This window comes from Centruroides sculpturatus, unplaced genomic scaffold, assembly GCF_000671375.1.
Source record: "Centruroides sculpturatus isolate CEXI.00-Female unplaced genomic scaffold, Cexi_2.0 scaffold571, whole genome shotgun sequence".
NCBI classification, from domain to species: domain Eukaryota; kingdom Metazoa; phylum Arthropoda; class Arachnida; order Scorpiones; family Buthidae; genus Centruroides; species Centruroides sculpturatus.
In genome coordinates, this window is record NW_019385013.1 from 374694 (window position 1) to 395849 (window position 21156).

A 21156-nucleotide genomic window follows, 5' to 3' on the forward strand; every position below is an offset into this window, starting at 1 on the left:
CAGCGATTCCCAACCTGTGGTACGCGTACCCCTAGGGGTACGCGATAGGTTGTTTAGGGGTACAGAAAAAAGTTAGTTATTATGGCAGAAAAAATAATATATTATGTATCACAAACTAATAGTATTAAAAAATTATTAGATAAAAAATGTTCCTTGCAACAATCACAATTTTATTATACATTTTTTCTTTTAGTTGTTTTTTCTTTAATTTAAAGTTACAATATGTAAAATTAACAATACGGTTACTCACTAAATTTCTTAAATGAGGGGTACAATCTAGAGATATGACATGTCAGGGGGTACGTTAATGAAAAAAGGTTGGGAACCACTGGCCTATAGAGTAGGCTGAAGAAAACATTAGTTTTTTCATAAAACTATCTTGGCGAAAAAAGGTGTAGTGTGATAAGTTATGAATAATTTTGACCCAACTATTTATAGGACTAATTAAATCTGCTAAATCTTAATAAAAATTGTGCAAAACCAATTACTTCTAGATTATTTGCTAAATAGAAAGTAAAAGCAACAACTCTTGCCATTATTGTTTATTTTCATAATCTGGTGTATCAGTTATTGGCATATTGAGACAATGTTTTTCTACATCAATATTGGAAAATATATTAGACAAAAATATGTATTTAATTGATAAAATATCGCTTATAACTTTAAATGATTATTATATATTTGTAATAATTAAATTGTGGAAATATTTCTTATTAATTTAATGTTAAATTTCATCTCTAAAACTTGAGATTTTCCAGCAGTACTGAACTTTGGCATACATCTTTCAATTTTTGAATATCTTTATTTGCAATAGACATAAATATATTAGTTCATTGTTATGAAGTTAATAATTTAAAGTTTTTAAAATTTAGTTCAAATATTGCTATTACTATAGTAAAATTTAAAGTATTTAATCTATTCAGAAACTAAATTTATAAATATGAACTTTAAATAAACATGAGTAATCTAAAGCCAGTTAACTAATATATATAAGATTATTTTAATTAAGCATGGTTAAAATTTGTTTGTAGCAATTACATGTTATCTGTGATTTAAGTTGCTTCTTTATAAGAGTAAATTGCAAGAACATATTGCTAACTGTTTGTAACCTTTTGTGAAATAATCTTTTTAATATTTTCTGATTAACTGATTTTTGGCCATCATTATATTTATGAATGTCACATATATATGTACTTTGAAATTTTTCAAATTTTAGGAAATCAGTGACAATAAAACTAATATTAGCTTACATCAGCTTGTTTAGTTTTATACAAATTAATTATAATTTATAAAATAATTGACATTAAACAGAACATGCTCAGCAAATAATTAACTTATCACACTACACCTTTTTTTGCCGAGATAGTTTTATTGAAAAAAACTAATGTTTTCGGCCTACTCTATAGGCCATCTTCAGGCTTAATGATAGAAAAAGAACATTGGTGTTCCATTAAATAGAATATGTAAATTTAAATACAAAAAATAATAATGGAAAAAAAAAAACAAAAAAATAACTGAAAAAGTAATACAAATACACAATAAAAAAACAAAGTCAGACATAGTAATAGAAAATAATAAATAAAAATAAATGCACTAGTTAATACTTTAAATAAACATTGTAGTAAATTGTTAAGGAATAATTGATGAAACAAGTAACTATAAACTAAGGCAAGACTACGAGTTTGTGTTAAATTTTTTTACTATAAATTTCCATGCCGTTGGTAGGCTTTCTGCGTTCCTTTCATTTATGCATGCCTCTTCCAGTTTGCTCTTGTAAATTTCAATTTTTTTCAACAGTATTTGCTAGCGTTGGGGAGTGTAAGGGTTTGACAATAACCGATTCATCCCCTTTTATTATCGAGCCTTGGGTCTGCACAAACTGGGAAAGTACCATTGTGTTGGAATCTTTTCTAACGTCATACTTGTGTTCTTTAAGTCTTATCCCCAAGTTTCTTGTTGTGACTCCAATGTAGTCTTTTTTGATTCCTAGTTGTGTGTTCTCATAAGGAATTTTGTATACTNGTTTAGAGTCATATTAAAATTTTAATGTGATTCTTCTATTTTTTTTATAACAATACATTTTATATATTACTTTCAACATTTTAATACTGATTAAACTTTTACATTTATTAAATTTTCTTAGACGAGCTTCAGCCACTCGAGGAAGAAAGATTCCGTCATTCAGATAGTTTTAAAATTTTTCACTGGATGATAATTTGTTAATAAATAAAAAGACAGTCATTTTCCAAAAATATTTCGGAGCGATCACCATTTATTTCTTTAAAATGTTCCACAATAAACTTGAGGCGACCCGACCTTTCCTTTTAGGCTACATGGCCGCCTATATAGTTACTTAAAAACACAGAAATAATCCAATTAAAAATATATACAATTTGTAAAAATGTAGAAAAATTGGAATCGGTGATCTTACGACATCTTAGACTTGCATCCTTGTTTATTCGGGAGTTTCTGGTCTTTATATCTACTTAAAAATTACTATATAAAGACCAGAAACTCCCGAATGGACAAGGATGCAAGTCTAAGATGTCGTAAGATCACCGATTCCAATTTTTCTACATTTTTACAAATTGTATATATTTTTAATTGGATTATTTCTGTGTTTTTAAGTAACTATATAGGCGGCCATGTAGCCTAAAAGGAAAGGTCGGGTCGCCTCAAGTTTATTGTGGAACATTTTAAAGAAATAAATGGTGATCGCTCCGAAATATTTTTGGAAAATGACTGTCTTTTTATTTATTATTCAGATAGTTGTCTAACCGAAGCAGATGCTGCTAATTTGAGAGGTTATGTGTCTGCATACTTTGAAAAAGCAAAACAGGTATAAGACAAATTTAATATAAATTGGTTTGGAAAGTTAGCATCTGTATTGTGATTCACTTAATACACTTTGTTCAAAGATGCATTTTTTATAATATGTAAATTTATATATAAAATTTTTTAACTCTAAGATCAAACTTAATTAATATTTACTGTATCATACTACTAATTATTTTTGAAATTTATTTTATCAAATATTCCTTAGTCTGTTATTTATAGCTATTTTATTTTGCTTCTTCAATTTATTTTAGCTGTTTTTGATGCTTAGATACTTTTAGTTGTTCCAATTTAATGTCACATTAGTTTCAATGGTTTCTTTGCTACTAACAAGTGTTAACAAGTGTTAAACTTTGTGGTCTGCAATTTTCAAAAATTTTAGACCTATAAATTTCTACTGGTGTTTATCTATCTGCTCATCTTTCCTTAATCTTAAGAACAGTTAGATGAAATTCGAGACATGATATGGAAAGCTTAAGAGCAGGAAGCCTGATTAACTGTATATGAACTTCTGCTTTGGACCAGAAGTGACTTTATTTGAATTCAAAACTTTTCTCCTGAGCAAAGTTAGATAGATGACCAGAATGACTCCATTGTTAATGAGAAAAATGTGTCAATATGATGTGCAGGGGGCTTTTGACCCTGTACATCATATTGATACTTTTAAAATTGAGTGCATTGTGATGAAAAATTGGAGTCAATGAATATGAATTGGAGATGAAAAATAGTTTTTAACCAAAATAATTGCTCATTTAACATATAAAATGCCATCAAGACAATATTATAATATACCATTTAAAATGAATATTTATTATGTGGGATGTGCATAAGAGCATGGAGATAGGGCTGCTGAACATTACTTGTTTTGTGACATTTGTATTTATCATTATCATACAGGATGTTTTCTCATTTTTATATATATATATGTATGTATGTATGTGTGTATGTATGTAAATATATTTATATACTTTGTTGTTGCAGTTATTTAAAAAAATAACATTAAATTTTAATGAAACTTTGTTATATGTTTTCACGATTTTTAAACCTTTCATTCACTTAATTTTATTTATAGGGTGCATCAGGAGTGACAGCAACTTCTGATTCAGTAAAAGTTAGAAAAAGAAAAACTAGTTTTTATTTTCCAGAAGACAAAGTACAAGCAGCTGAAGAAGAAGAACTTAAGAAAATGGCTATTGAAGGTTTTATGCTACAATTGGGAATAGAGGTATAGTAGTAAGATGATGCAATTTGAAATAGGTCATAGAATTACATTTAAATTTATTCTTTAGTTCAAATGATTTAATACTTATCTTTTTTGTTTTTGGACAAATGTTTGTAAAAAACACTTGTCATAAGTTTTTCAAATTTGGAATGGAAGGAAGATGAATGAATTGCTATAGTAAAACCATATTAACAATATGGTTTTACTATAGCATAATATGCTTTTACTAATATTTTCATATTAACAATTCCTTAACTCCTTAACATTAACCATTCTTCTATGTGTAACTTTATTTCTTAGTTAAAACAAAAAGAAAATTAGTAGTTTATGAATAAAATTTTAATCTCAATTATATGCCTTTGTGTTCTTATCTTATATTTATTATACTGGTGACCAGTATAATAAGTCCTAGTAATAAAATAAGTACTTGTAGACAAATTACATAATAAAAAATGTTAATCTATTCAGAAACTAAATTTATAAATATGAACTTTAAATAAACATGAGTAATCTAAAGCCAGTTAACTAACATAAATAAGATTATTTTAATTAAGCATGGTTAAAATTTGTTTGTAGCAATTACATGTTATCTGTGATTTAAGTTGCTTCTTTATAAGAGTAAATTGCAAGAACATATTGCTAACTGTTTGTAACCTTTTGTGAAATAATCTTTTTAATATTTTCTGATTAACTGATTTTTGGCCATCATTATATTTATGAATGTCACATATATATGTACTTTGAAATTTTTCAAATTTTAGGAAATCAGTGACAATAAAACTAATATTAGCTTACATCAGCTTGTTTAGTTTTATACAAATTAATTATAATTTATAAAATAATTGACATTAAACAGAACATGCTCAGCAAATAATTAACTTATCACACTACACCTTTTTTTGCCGAGATAGTTTTATTGAAAAAAACTAATGTTTTCGGCCTACTCTATAGGCCATCTTCAGGCTTAATGATAGAAAAAGAACATTGGTGTTCCATTAAATAGAATATGTAAATTTAAATACAAAAAATAATAATGGAAAAAAAAAAACAAAAAAATAACTGAAAAAGTAATACAAATACACAATAAAAAAACAAAGTCAGACATAGTAATAGAAAATAATAAATAAAAATAAATGCACTAGTTAATACTTTAAATAAACATTGTAGTAAATTGTTAAGGAATAATTGATGAAACAAGTAACTATAAACTAAGGCAAGACTACGAGTTTGTGTTAAATTTTTTTACTATAAATTTCCATGCCGTTGGTAGGCTTTCTGCGTTCCTTTCATTTATGCATGCCTCTTCCAGTTTGCTCTTGTAAATTTCAATTTTTTTCAACAGTATTTGCTAGCGTTGGGGAGTGTAAGGGTTTGACAATAACCGATTCATCCCCTTTTATTATCGAGCCTTGGGTCTGCACAAACTGGGAAAGTACCATTGTGTTGGAATCTTTTCTAACGTCATACTTGTGTTCTTTAAGTCTTATCCCCAAGTTTCTTGTTGTGACTCCAATGTAGTCTTTTTTGATTCCTAGTTGTGTGTTCTCATAAGGAATTTTGTATACTCCTGCTTTTTCTTCTTTTTTAATGTGATCTTTATCATTTCTTAAGATTGTATACAGGTTCAGAGCTCTTTTTAGGACCATTGTCTCCTTGCGTTTGCAATTTCTTTCATAATGCTTTTCGTATTCTTGTTATATGTAAACTTTGTGACTTTACTGGGATCATGTTTTGAACTTCTTGCTGTACCCATCTCGTATCTTTAACTATTCCTACTATTGTGCCTTTTTTGTATCCTAGGGCTTTGGCTACTTGTACAATTCTGTCGATTTCCTTTGCTCTGTCTACAACACTGTCGCAATATAGAAAGGCTCTTCTGATTAGAGCTCGGAATGCTGCCAGTTTATAATGGTATGGTTCATTTGATTGCAATGGGATGTAAAGTGGGCTGTGTGTTGTTTGATATAAACACTTGTAGATAAATGCCCTTTTCTGAACAGAATGTTAATGAGAGAATGTCCTGAGATTGGACTTCCCATTGGGACTCCGTTTTTGCTGTATGCCTGGCCATTGAAACTAAAGCAGGATTTGTAACATATTAGATTAGCCAGCTCTAATACCTCCTCATTGTAATGTATCAATTCAGAGTTTATATCAAACATGATTTCTAAAACTGCTTCCATGCAAGATTAGATTCTTATGGAAGAATAAGAATCTATTCTTAAGAATAAGATTCAATTCTTATTCTTGAAACTGGAAGAGGCATGCATAAATGCAAGGGACGCAGAAAGCCTACCAATTGCGTGGAAATTTATAGTCAAAAAATTTAACACAAACTCGTAGTCTTGCCTTAGTTTATAGTTACTTGTTTCATCAATTATTCCTTAAGAATTTACTACAATGTTTATTTAAAGTATTAACTAGTGCATTTATTTTTATTTATTATTTTCTATTACTATGTCTGACTTTGTTTTTTTATTGTGTATTTGTATTATTTTTTTCAGTTATTGTTTTTGTTTTTTTTTTTCCGTTATTATTTTTTGTATTTAAATTTACGTATTCTATTTAATGGAACACCAATGTTCTTTTTCTATCATTAAGCCTAAAGATGGCCTATAGCAGCGATTCCCAACCTGTGGTACGCATACCCCTAGGGGTACGCGATAGGTTGTTTAGGGGTACAGAAAAAAGTTAGTTATTATGGCAGAAAAAATAATATATTATGTATCACAAACTAATAGTATTAAAAAATTATTAGATAAAAAATGTTCCTTGCAACAATCACAATTTTATTATACATTTTTTCTTTTAGTTGTTTTTTCTTTAATTTAAAGTTACAATATGTAAAATTAACAATACGGTTACTCACTAAATTTCTTAAATGAGGGGTACAATCTAGAGATATGACATGTCACGGGGTACAATCTAGAGATATGACATGTCACGGGGTACAATCTAGAGATATGACATGTCAGGGGGTACGTTAATGAAAAAAGGTTGGGAACCACTGGCCTATAGAGTAGGCTGAAGAAAACATTAGTTTTTTCATAAAACTATCTTGGCGAAAAAAGGTGTAGTGTGATAAGTTATGAATAATTTTGACCCAACTATTTATAGGACTAATTAAATCTGCTAAATCTTAATAAAAATTGTGCAAAACCAATTACTTCTAGATTATTTGCTAAATAGAAAGTAAAAGCAACAACTCTTGCCATTATTGTTTATTTTCATAATCTGGTGTATCAGTTATTGGCATATTGAGACAATGTTTTTCTACATCAATATTGGAAAATATATTAGACAAAAATATGTATTTAATTGATAAAATATCGCTTATAACTTTAAATGATTATTATATATTTGTAATAATTAAATTGTGGAAATATTTCTTATTAATTAATATTAAATTGCATCTCTAAAACTTGAGATTTTCCAGCAGTACTGAACTTTGGCATACATCTTTCAATTTTTGAATATCTTTATTTGCAATAGACATAAACATATTAGTTCATTGTTATGAAGTTAATAATTTAAAGTTTTTAAAATTTAGTCCAAATATTGCTATTACTATAGTAAAATTTAAAGTATTCTTTTTATTTAAAATATGTTTTTATTACAATAGGATGAAACTATGGTCAAGGACTATGTAATAGTAAAAGAACATCCACCAAATGTTTGTTTAACACAAGAAGATTCACTTCATGCAGATTTATTTTTGGTATTGTCTGGTTCTTTATTTGTGTCACAAAAAACAGCAAATAAAATGGAAGATGTAAGTTATTTTAAAATTATCATTATTACAAATAATAATATTATTTTTAATCTTGATAATCATAATACTATTTAGGGATATTTCAATATGTATGTATGTATGTATATATATATCATATCCATTGGAAACAGATCAGATTTATAAATTACATCTATGTGAATAAAGTATCTGAAGAAAGCTTTTAGATATTGATTTTAAAACTTTTCATGAAGTTATAGGTTTAGTTATCTGATCTAAAAGAATGCACAGAATTACCATTGATTTAGTGGGACCTTTTCTTGCCTTGATAGATGTGGCAATACTGTCAGATATGGAGGTATAAAGGTACCCTATATTATCCTGTGACAGAGTTGCCCACAGGTATTGCACTTGCCATTCTACATCCTCCACACTTGTAGATAATTGAAGCAAGCATCCCATGGTCCCATAAAAGCTCAATGGGCAAAATCTCGAGTCTGAGCAGGCCAAATAAGTATTGGAAACATGGAGAAATTTTTATGGAAATCAAATTGTTTGTAGCTGAGTATTATCTTACTGGGAAATGTATGTTTGCAGCTCTGCTACAAAAGGTAACACATGATGATGCAGCATTTCCTGAATGTTCATTAATATTCCTCATACCATTACCTAGAGGCTGACTGCCATATGAAACAGTGTACCACTCTACATTGTTTTAGTGTGAAGTGCTCATCAGTGATCATTATTTCCAAACAGAACAGAGATTTGTTACTATAAACAATAATTGCCAGTCCATAGCAATCCTTACTTTCCTGTTATGGCATGACTACAAATGAAGCTGATAATATTGGGGTGCTACTGAAAGGATTTTAGAATTACTGTGCATGTAAATTTGCCTCTGTTAGTTGATTGTCAATGATAGACTGGATTCTGTAGCAATGTTTGGACCAGTGGTTTCTGAATGGTGAACAAACATGCCATTGCAGTTGTTTATGTTTGTTCACTATAAAATGGTTATATCTTGGGTGTCCAGAACTTGCCTGCCATGTATGCGAGTCCTTAGTCTCAAGTTTTTTGTGCTGTACTCGAATCTACATCATCGAACTGACTTGTGTTACTATGACTCACAAAATTGGTAGTCTCGAGTTAGACCCTTCAAGCGAACTCGAAAGGCAAGCGGAAATATGTCAATCACTTGATTACGTATGTCGTTAAGCATGATGGGATTATTTACAATGCATCTGGGTTTGCAACTATAATGATTTGACCAATCAACTTGAGGGCAACAAGTTGTAAACAAATCAACATGAATTAGTTTACACATGTTACAGTTAAAAGTTTTGTCTTATAGCAATATAGTATGCAGAAACAAAATGGAAACCCTCAATGTTTTATTTTAAAAAATAAGCGAAAAGAACAAAAGAAATATTAGTAACATATATAGTAAGAAGATGATAGTAATAATAAGAAAATGAACAGTGGAAAATTCGACAACGAATTTACAAGGAAAAGACAATTTGATTTGTGGAGAGAATTAGTTGAAAAATTGTGTTGGAGCTAAAAAATCCATTGTGTAATGGAAAAAGTATTTTAATTTAATTCTTTTTTCATATAGTTTTCTTCCTTGATCTATTTCTTAAATTGTTTTGTCTATTAAGATTATTTATTAACAGAACTTAACACTTCTGATTAATAAATAATGTTAATATAGTGTCTACACTCTTAACAATTTATACATATAATTTACTATCATTTTAGTTCTCTTTTACGATGAATTAGATACTACTTTTTATTTTTGGAAAAATTTGCTGTATAATTTTATCAATTATGAATTAAATTTTTTTTATTAATGTTGACTTGACATGAAAAGAAATGACATCTACTCGTGGTTGAAAAATTTGTTGTCTTCTTAAACAATGTCTTTCAGCTCTTTCTAATGCTTCGATTGTGATCAGAATAGCATATCCATCAGCCATTTTCACTTTTGTGTAGAGATCTCACATGCTTGACTCAAAGTGAGTAGGAACTCACATGGTGAGATGGGAAAACACGTGAGTTATAACTCGAGACTACCAATTTGACGTCAGAGTATGAGATGGTACCACGTGACACCTTCAACACGTCAGGAGTTGTAACATGAAAAACTCGAGACTAAGGGCCCTGATATATCTACTGCTCCCATCATCCCCTTGGTCAGGTCCATTTGGGTCTTTCTGACCTGACCAGCTTGGTCAGACCCAAATGACAGTCATTTCAGCAAAATGTCATCCAAATAAACATCTATACTGAAGCCCAAGGCTTTACAATGATACACTAACAACTGCTGTAAGTCATCAGACTATAATTTGGAAATGATGATGATAAATTAAAAATGAATTTGACAATAGAGGGAGGCATTAGGAACCATCTATTAAAATTAATAATTATAATTTTTAATTAAATAATTTAGATTAAACTGGAAGAAAAGAATCAGTTTGAAGAGGGACTTGAACTTGCAACTCCCACTTACCATGAGACACATTGCCAGTTATGTTATCCAAACCTTCAGTCCAATCTCCTCTTCCAGTATATTTAACCTTAAGCTATAACCATCGTTGATTTTTTTCTTCCAGTTTAATCTAAATTATTTAATTAAAAATTATAATTATTAATTTTAATGAGATGGCACCTAATCCTCTAGTGTCAAATTCATTTGTAATTTATTATTATTTCCAAATTATAGCCTGATGATTTATGGCAGTTGCTGGTGTATCATTAAAATGTCATGTTGCTTTCTTCAGTCTGATGATGCAGCCTTTCTCAGATTTCATTACTTGAGTGTCTGAATGCATTGCCTGGCATTTAAAGTCTTAAAGATCTCCAAACAAGAGATATAGCAAAAATTTTGATCACAGTGAGCATGTGCTGGTCTTTTTATTAGGATACTGAGGTAGCAATTTGAATGCAATTGGACCACAACAGGGATCATTTACATACATATTTGTGACATAGTTGTATTCAGGGTTTTGTAGTACTTAATTAATTGGATGACTTTATCTGGGTGCATAACTTTTTGTCACTAAGTATATACAGAAAGTACACTTTAACATTTATCCAGATGTAAGAGATCTTTTCAGCTTTGCATGAGCATATGCATAAGGTGCATTAATTCAACTGCAATGTTTACAGTAAAATAAAGTAATTTGTTCAAAAAAGGAATGTATAAATCACATAGTTCTAAGGCAATACAGTGGTGCCTCATACTTCAAATTTAATTAATTTCAGGAGGTCATTCAAATTCAAGGCAGTTTTTCCCATTAGAAACAATGGAAGTGAATTAATTCATTCCCAGACTCTAAATGATACCCAATTTGATAAAGTTAAAACAACAAGTACATATAATTTAAGATAAAAATAACAATTAAATGCCCTAATAATAAATTAAAACATGAACAATAAATAGAATACATAAATACTGTCTTATAAAATGAAAACAATCATCAGTAAATGCTGTTAACTTCAGCATCTTAAACATGGCTGCCAGATTTCCCACACATTTACCACTCTAATGCTTTGCAGTAAGTTCCTTTTTTGTCTGAATCATCAATATTACAGCCTTCATCTTGTTAGATTTTATTGCTTCGACACACTTCTTGGCAGATGCCATGATTAATAAGTAAAGATGATATTGGGTTAAACAAAGTTTTCGCATATTTTTTTTTTTTTTAAAGTTGTTGTTACTTAACATAGAAGTGTGTGGTCCATCCAGATATTTCAGGCCCCATTCCTCACCTCTCGGCTGCCCCATTGTGGGTCTGGCTGAACCCATAATGGGCTTGCTAATAGAGGCCCTCTTAGTGTCCACAGGACAAAGAGTTTAAAAAAAAAAGAAGTGTGATTTAATTGTAACAGTTGTGAAACTTAATGCATTATTACTAATTTGAGATTGTATTCTTGGTTCAGAAGCATTTATTTATACTTCATGCCTTTTCACTGTACATGCAGTTTGAACTTTGAAGCATCATTCAAACTCTGAAGCATTCAAAGTTAGTCATTCGACATATTGGGTACCACTGTACATAAATTTTCTCATCTCTCCTGAGTGCATAGATAACAGAAGTGAATCATTTTAAGATGATTTTGCATAAAAAGAATCTGACTGTAGAATAAAAACAACATTGCATACATTAATACAAAAAACAGCTTTATTTTGTTACGGTACTCAAACTTTCTTTCCAACTGGAAATGCAGTGATCTTCAGTTGGAAGTAAAACATTCATCATAGGAGGGAGTTGATTGCTCAGAAGTTCAACATAATTGCCATGATTGTTCCTTTGAGTGTCACAATAGGTCCTTACAAATGCCAAGATACTGTTGCCCAAATCATTAGAGCCATAAGTGTTCAGATTATTTTGTCCAGTGTATGTATTACTATAAACCTTGATTGTATATGAATTTAATAATATACTTTGATCATGTAATATTTTGATCATTACTTTTAATTATGATGAAACATTTTTTATTTTCAGAGTATTTTATTTATTGCACACTCAGGTGATATAGTTGGAGCACTTGCTGTTACAACTGGTGATCCATCATTATTTACAATTAAAACAAGGCATACAGCTCGTATTGGTATAATTCCTAAAGATCATGTTTATGAGTAAGTTTAAATTTTAACTTTCACTGAAATTAAATAATTAACAAAATTTTAAATCTTTAAAATATCAATTTTTATCAATGTTAATGTTATGTTATATGAAAAACGTAGTAGTAATATTTGTTTCTGTTTAAAAGTTTGTATTGATAATTTTTAAAAGTGAAAAATTTTCATTTTAATAGGAATTATTTCTCTAAATTATTGAGTGATTTAAATTACTGGAAAATTGAATATAAATAAAAATTTTTCAGTATTCTTCATCATACTCCAGTGAGTGTGCTGAATTTAGCTCATATTGTAATAAGAAGATTATCTCCATTTGTTTGTCAAATAGATTTTGCCTTGGACTGGATAAATATAGAATCGGGAAAGGCACTTTACAGGTAAAAATTTCGGAAGATTTAAAATATTTTGCATAATAAATTGGCATTTTATATGTATAAATAAATATAAAAAGAAATTTAGTAACACTTTTAGTAGTCAAATTAAGATTGTCTTATCTCAAATTTTTTAATTGATATTTTTTATGCACTCATTTTGTTTCAGGCAAGATGATGATTCAGATTGTATGTATATTTTATTGAGTGGTCGTTTAAGATCAGTTTTGACAAGGAGAGATGGAAAAAAGGAACTGGTGGGAGAGTATGGTAAAGGTGATCTAGTTGGAGTTGTAAGTAATTCAACTACATTGCATTTATTTTTATTAAAAATAAATTTTTCATTAGAGTACCTTTTTAATAGGTAGAAGTTCTGACTGAATCAAAAAGATCTACAACAATCATGGCAGTAAGGTAACATAATAATTTATGTATTAAGTAATGCTGTCTAGAGAAAATTAGAAGTNATTTATGACAAAAATTTCTTATCAATATGGTAGGTTATAAATTAAGAGTTTTTTTTCCTTCTAGGGATTCTGAATTGGCAAAGCTTCCAGAAGAATTATTATTAACTATTAAGACAAAATATCCAGAGGTAATCTTTAATATAAAAATAGGTTAGTGCTGCTGGAGTTGTAAAATGAATTAATATATTTTCTAAAATTTTTTAATAGATTGTTCAATGCTTAATACATTTACTAGGAGATAGTATTTTGGGAAGTTTACAAAAAGGAATGACATTAACATGTAAATATTTTTTTCAATGCATTATATAATTTATTATTGGTATTTATTTAATAATAAATTTTATGTTCCAATAAACCTCACAAAATCTTGACTAACAATTTACATCTTTATTATGATTAGGTAAACAAAAAAACTGTGATAATTAATTGATATTAAAAAGTACAATAATAAAAATGAAAAATTATTAAAACTAAAAGTTAATAAATTTTTAAATTTAAAATAAAAAAAAAAAAAAATGGAATGCTCTTTATACAATATTTTGTAGTTTTATGTTTAAAGCAGATCACATTATGTGATTCATAGTTTGGGAATGCTGAGGGTGGCAGTATTGTAAGATAGGAAGGTGGAGATGTAAGATTTATATTCTTTTTTCAATTAGTCTTATAGAACATTCCACATGGTTGTTACTCTCAAATTTATAATGATACAATATAAAAATAGTACAAGGTTATGAAGGATTAACAATATCATTGATATAATTTTCAATTATTAAGACATTCAGTTAACTTTCACTTTGATAGTTACATATCTCTGCACAGATGCAGAGACTGATCAAAGGACATTAGTATCTAGTAATACCATATCTGTACTGTTATTATATTCCTGTTTTGTTGCTAGACATTTCTATAATTTTTTTTTCCCAGGATTCCCAGTGTCCTACCATCAAAGCTGAACTCTATTTGGGAATATCTAGTGCTGAACTATTCACAAAGTTTACTGGGCATTTTCAGTGCAATGATCCTTTAATACATAAACTTTATAGTGNAACTAAAAGTTAATAAACTTTTTAATTTAAAAAATGGAATGCTCTTTATACAATATTTTGTAGTTTTATGTTTAAAGCAGATCACATTATGTGATTCATAGTTTGGGAATGCTGAGGGTGGCAGTATTGTAAGATAGGAAGGTGGAGATGTAAGATTTATATTCTTTTTTCAATTAGTCTTATAGAACATTCCACATGGTTGTTACTCTCAAATTTATAATGATACAATATAAAAATAGTACAAGGTTATGAAGGATTAACAATATCATTGATATAATTTTCAATTATTAAGACATTCAGTTAACTTTCACTTTGATAGTTACATATCTCTGCACAGATGCAGAGACTGATCAAAGGACATTAGTATCTAGTAATACCATATCTGTACTGTTATTATATTCCTGTTTTGTTGCTAGACATTTCTATAATTTTTTTTTCCCAGGATTCCCAGTGTCCTACCATCAAAGCTGAACTCTATTTGGGAATATCTAGTGCTGAACTATTCACAAAGTTTACTGGGCATTTTCAGTGCAATGATCCTTTAATACATAAACTTTATAGTGAATTGCTTTTTCTGGTGTGAAGAAAATTCAGTGTGATGAAGAAGAGAAAACAAGAGTATGACTTAAACAGAAGAAATTTTTATAACAAGTAATCAAAAAATATACCTTGAAATAAATGGCATTTGAAATTTGACATGTTCTATGGAGACACATTCTGGTAGTTATGTTACTCTTCCATTTCCTTTTGTTGTATAGCAGTAGGAATTCTGTACGGGGCACATGAAAACTTAATGCAGGCCCATTCTGGCTTAATGCAGTCTTACTGGTCACTTTTCTGGAGTATAAACAAAGCCTAACTATTTTCATATTAAAAATTACTCTAATATCATATTCAATGTTATTGAAACAAAATGTGTGTGTGTTTTTAATAATGCCTGTCTTAGTTCACTTTAACACTATTAGCTTTTGCAACTCTAACACCAATTATATAGTGTATTCACTCGACACAAGGCAAATCTCATCATTAATTTTTATTTAGTCGACTAAATAAAAATTAATGATGAGATTTGCCTTGTGTCTGAGTGAATACACTATATAGTTGGTGTTAGAGTTGCAAAACAATTACCGGCATGGTTTCATAAGTACTAAACTATTAGCTTTTTTAGCTTTTTTTTCAGTGTGAACTCTTTTTTCACTTTTTCACTGCCATGACTGCTTTAATTAAGCCCTGTAAGAGTGAAAAAGAGGAGAATTGTAATGAAGCTTCAGAGGGAGAGTCCAAGTAGACAAAAGGTGATAGTAACAAGAAAACATGGTTGTTTGCTTTAATATGTACATTTGATGATGATTTATTTGTGATTAAACAAAATAAAATTAAAATATTAATAAATTAATATTTTTAATTTTGATCTTTAAAATCACACCTCGTCCTATATGTGAGATCATCTTATACACGAGTAAATACAGTATTTTACGTATAACGTTTATTTAAAGAAAATTATACAATATACATTGTTAAGGAGCACGAATCATCATTATCATTTCTTCTAGCACGGAATGAACCAACTTGGAATGTGAATTCAACTTGCAGAAAACAAAAAATTACAGATAATAGCATGATGGAGCATGTGCACAATCTGGGACTTCCCTCTCCTTGTCACTCATTATGTGAAACCTCACTCGTTGTGAGTCATTTTAAAAAATTTGATTTGCTCGTTATGTGAGGTGCTCGTTAAGCAAGGTTTCACTGTGTGTGTGGGTGTGATATATGTGTGTGTATATATATATATATATATATATAATTATAATTAGCTAATTAATAGCTAGTTCATGGAAATGATCAAGTAAATTGGATAGTGATAATATAGTGATATGCTTTGGACTTAACTACATAACATGTTAAAACTAGATTTAATTTTTGTAAATTTAATATGCAAAATGAGAATGATTTAGTATAAATTGGATACAAAATAATATAAGAAATAGGTTAAAATATATGCATAATGCATTGCATAACTTACTGCTTTCAATGCTTTAACAAGTAAGTGATACAAAACAATTGTTTTGCATCACTTACATCACAGTCAAGAAACATAAATGCACATTTTCCTTTTTTTTTTTTTTTTATTTTAATTTGTAACAATTCTTTGTAGTATTAGCCTTATATTTTGAGTAATTCATCTGTCAAAAAGTTTTAATTAAAAAAATTACAATATTTTCTTTTGTCTTATTATAAGTTTTATTATTTAAAAAATTGTTTTTCTTTATGGCAGAATTACAACATATCAATTAGTAATACTGTATTTTTGAGGCTTGACCAGCATGCCAGAAACGCCAGAGTTTCCGGTAGGCAGGTCAATCTATAGTTACATTGCAACTAAAAAATAAAATTAATCAGATCTAATAAAACTAATTGTTAAATGTTAAAGAAAATGTTCTTCAAAGTACAATAAAATAATAAATTTGTAATTTAACCAACTTACAACCAGAAAGAGTTTTTGTTTACAAGGTAATAAAACAATTAGTGGCTTATTTGTCATAAGATTTTTTTAAAAAAAACAGGAAATATTATAAAGTATAATCAAAGTTTTAAAATATGTTTAAATGACTGATAAAAATTTGATATTCGGCTTTCTTAATATTGAGATCCTTTGTAAATGTACTAATTTATGACAAAAATTTCTTATCAATATGGTAGGTTATAAATTAAGAGTTTTTTTTCCTTCTAGGGATTCTGAATTGGCAAAGCTTCCAGAAGAATTATTATTAACTATTAAGACAAAATATCCAGAGGTAATCTTTAATATAAAAATAGGTTAGTGCTGCTGGAGTTGTAAAATGAATTAATATATTTTCTAAAATTTTTTAATAGATTGTTCAATGCTTAATACATTTACTAGGAGATAGTATTTTGGGAAGTTTACAAAAAGGAATGACATTAACATGTAAATATTTTTTCAATGCATTATATAATTTATTATTGGTATTTATTTAATAATAAATTTTATGATGAATCAAAGTAAATTATCAAACTATTTTAAGGAATTTTGTATTTGATAAATCATTAGCAAAATCTATCTATTCTATTGTATTCTAATGTATTGTGTTATAATATAATTAAAAATATAGTCAAAAATATAACTCTCTAGATTTTAATTTTACATTAGAGTATTTAAAATAAAAGTGAATAAATTGTATACAAATTGTTTCATCAAAAGTAAATGTTTGTAAAGTTTCATATAACAGACATTAATAATCAAAGTTATTTTATTACATACAGTTGATGTAACCTAGAATTTTTAAACTTTTTGAAGTGCAGTTTTTATGAGAATTATTGTTTACATAATTCTCATTTACATAATTCTCATTTACATAAAAATGTAAAATAGACTTTGCATTCTTAGAAAATATACAGTTAAACTTAGTTTTTTTTTTTTAAATGATTAAACAACAAAATGACATCAATTCACTATACTCTTCTAGGATACTGATAGTTTAGAATATTATTTATCCATTTAACTTTTACATTTTGTATTGGAATTACCACAATTAGTTACATTTACAAGAAAAATTGGCTGTCAGATATTGTCAGAAAATATACAGTACAATAAAGTGAATGTGACATTGATTGCTTTTACTTAAAATTGTAATGTTTGTAACAAACTACAATACAGGGAGTATAAAAATTGCAGATCTCATTAAAATCCAATAAATAATTTATCAGAACTTCTAGTGACTAAAAATTTTTAAGAGAATTCTCTTTCTTTCTATACGAGGCATGTCTGGAAAGTAAGTACCATTTTGGAAAAACTCGCATAAAGAATCTTTTTTCAAAACAAAATTAATTTTTACATGAAAGAGCATGTCTGAAACTATTTTTCTACATAGTTACCACCATTGTTCAGACATTTGTCATGTCGGGAAACCAACTTGTCTATACCCTCTTCAAAGAAAGATGCCGCCAGTGAAGACAGCCACTGCTGAACATTGGTTGTTGCGTGTTCATCGCTGGCAAAGCACCTCCCTCCAAAATCATGCTTCAAGTTCAAGAACAAATGGCAGTCTGCAGGTGCGAGGTCAGGGCTGTACGGCGGGTGATCGAACTACTCCCAACCAAATTGTTCAATAAGGTTTTGAGCGTCACCAGCAGTACAGTGCGTTGTTGTGAAGCAACACAATGCCTTTACTGAGATTTCCACGCCTTTTGTTTTGAATTGCACGGTGAAGTTTTCGCAATGTTTCACAGTATCGTTCCACATTGATGGTTTCACCTCTGGGAAGGAACTCAACAAGCAGAATGCCCCGTCTGTCCCAGAACACAGTGCACATGATTTTTCGTGCTGACAACGTTGTTTTGAATTTGTGTCCTGTGGGGGACCATGAGTGCCTCCACTCCATCAACTGTTTTTTTGATTCTGGAGTGACATGACAAACCCAAGTTTCATCACCGGTAACAATTTTATTTAGGAAATCATTATCCTCTTCACTGTATCGGGTAAGAAATGTCAAAGCACTTCCAAGTCTCTTCGTTTTGTGGACATTATAAACATTTTGGGAACCCTACAGGAACACAATTTGCGATAATTTAAGCGATTTGTAACAATCTCATGCAAAACAGTTTTTGAAATTTGTGGAAACTCATCACAAAGCAATCTTATTGTGAACCGTCTGTTTTCAAGAATTTTCTCATTCACTTTTGCAACCAAACCATCATTGACAACAGAAGGCCGGCCACTCCGTGCTTCGTCGCAAACATTGGTGCATCCAGCATTGAACTGTCGAACCCACTTTCTCACCATTCCATCACTCATTACGTTTTCACCATAAATCTCTTCAAGTTGACGATGAATTTCAACTGTCTTAACATTCTTTGCATTCAAAAACCGTATTACAGAATGCACTTCACAGTCGTCAGGATTGGCAATCGTCTTAAACATTTTGAACACTCACTAACATGTGGAAAAACAACACAATCCAGCTCTAATGGCGTCACTGGACTGACAATCAACTAGAGACATGTGTGCGCAAACGCTGAACTGCGATACTACTGATGCGGTGGCGGTAGAACAAAACAGTACTTACTTTCCAGACACGCCTCGTACATAAGTGTGCAATTCTCGTACATATGAAATATAAATGAAATGTTTAAGAAAGCATTTGATAAAAATAAGAATTATTTGATTCCATTTTTTTTTTATTTTTAGCTGAAAGAATGTTAAACCTTGATTCTCGACCAAGTGGTTCCAATTTTGCCACAGTTGCCATCATGGCAATAAATGAAGAAGTACCTCTTGCTGCATTTACCATGGAATTATATCATTCTTTAACTACAATTGGTAATTTACTGAATTATTGTTTTTATTCAATTGATTTTGACCTTATTTTTTAAGCATATAACAGAAAAATTAAGAAAGTTATTAAAAGAATTAACACAAGATAAAACTTGTCAAAGTATAGTTAAATATTTAATTCTAAGATAATTTTGTATAGTAAACAAATATCTAAAATATACTTCTGTATTTATGAATAAATTGGATTTAAAGAAAATCGATATTTAGACAAAAATATGCATTAACTTTGAATTTAATGTGAAATGCATTAGAAAGCACATCAAACTTATTTTATGTATGATTTTAAGACAATAATTAATCCATTATTTAATTTTTCTTAGGAATCTTTCCATAAGATTGTTATTGATTGAATGATATTCTATTATCAAATTTATAAAAAGATTCTTTTGCAATTAAAATTTTTGTTTGTTTAATCTATAATGAGATGGAAGCAAGTGTGTAAATTGTCAATTGTAACTTATTATCAAAGAATTTTTAACTAATCTGTTTTTTCTTCATAATCTAAATATATAAAATTACTTGATTGATTGACTGACTGATTGATTCATCATTGCCCAGGGCAAACCACTGAACCTAAAGAGGTGAAATTTGGTACACAGTTAAGGGTACATCATGGAAATGCACACTAAGAAGGGATTTTTTGAAATTCCCCTGCGGGGGAGAGGGAGAGCATTAAGGCTTAACCGGAAGAATGGCTTCTACTGTACTATTTTACATGCAATTTTTTATTTACAACTATGTTTAGTCTTCATTGAGTACTTAGGTGTATTAAATTGACAACATTTCAGACATTGTTATAAATATTTCTATATATTTCGATTGTTTAACCAAATGTTCAAACCGTTTTAAATTCAAATTTGTTATTGCATATTAGTTCAATCATAGAATGATTGTAAATGTTCCAGAAAATTGATCAAATTGAAAACAGTGATTTGATTCTCAGTGGTAGGTGTTATATAACAATTACTATGATTGTTGAAATACTGAATGTAAATGGTATTTGCTTGCAAAATCAGCATGGGCGAAGTCATGGATAACAGCTAGTTTTAACATAAGATTAAACATCTTTCTAACATTTTATTTTATTTTTTACTGTAATTAGTGGTGAACTGATAAATTAAATTAAATTGAAATTTGATATAAATTAATCCACTGATGCTGTAATTGAGGAAATTTCATTATTACCATTTGTATCACTGTTAATTTAATGACATAAAATTACTTTAACTTACATTCTCATATTTCTTTTTAAGAATAACTTTAATCGTTGTTAACAAGGATATATTTTTATACTAATTGAACAGAGTTTGATATTTATATGGATATTTATCTAATAATAATAATAATAATAATAACAATAATAACTCTCCCGTGGTCACCATTTGGTCGTGGTGGGAGAGCCCAGTAATTTTACTGATCCATAGGGCAATGCAGGCTGGAGCACAAGCTCCTGGTAGGGACACCCATGAATTCTCTTTCTTTCTATA

The 21156-nt window shown here is 29.1% G+C and overlaps 1 pseudogene; it reads left to right on the forward strand.

The window, feature by feature from the left end:
• LOC111633417 overlaps positions 1 to 21156 on the forward strand; it is an 89408-nt pseudogene that overhangs the window by 55728 nt on the left and 12524 nt on the right.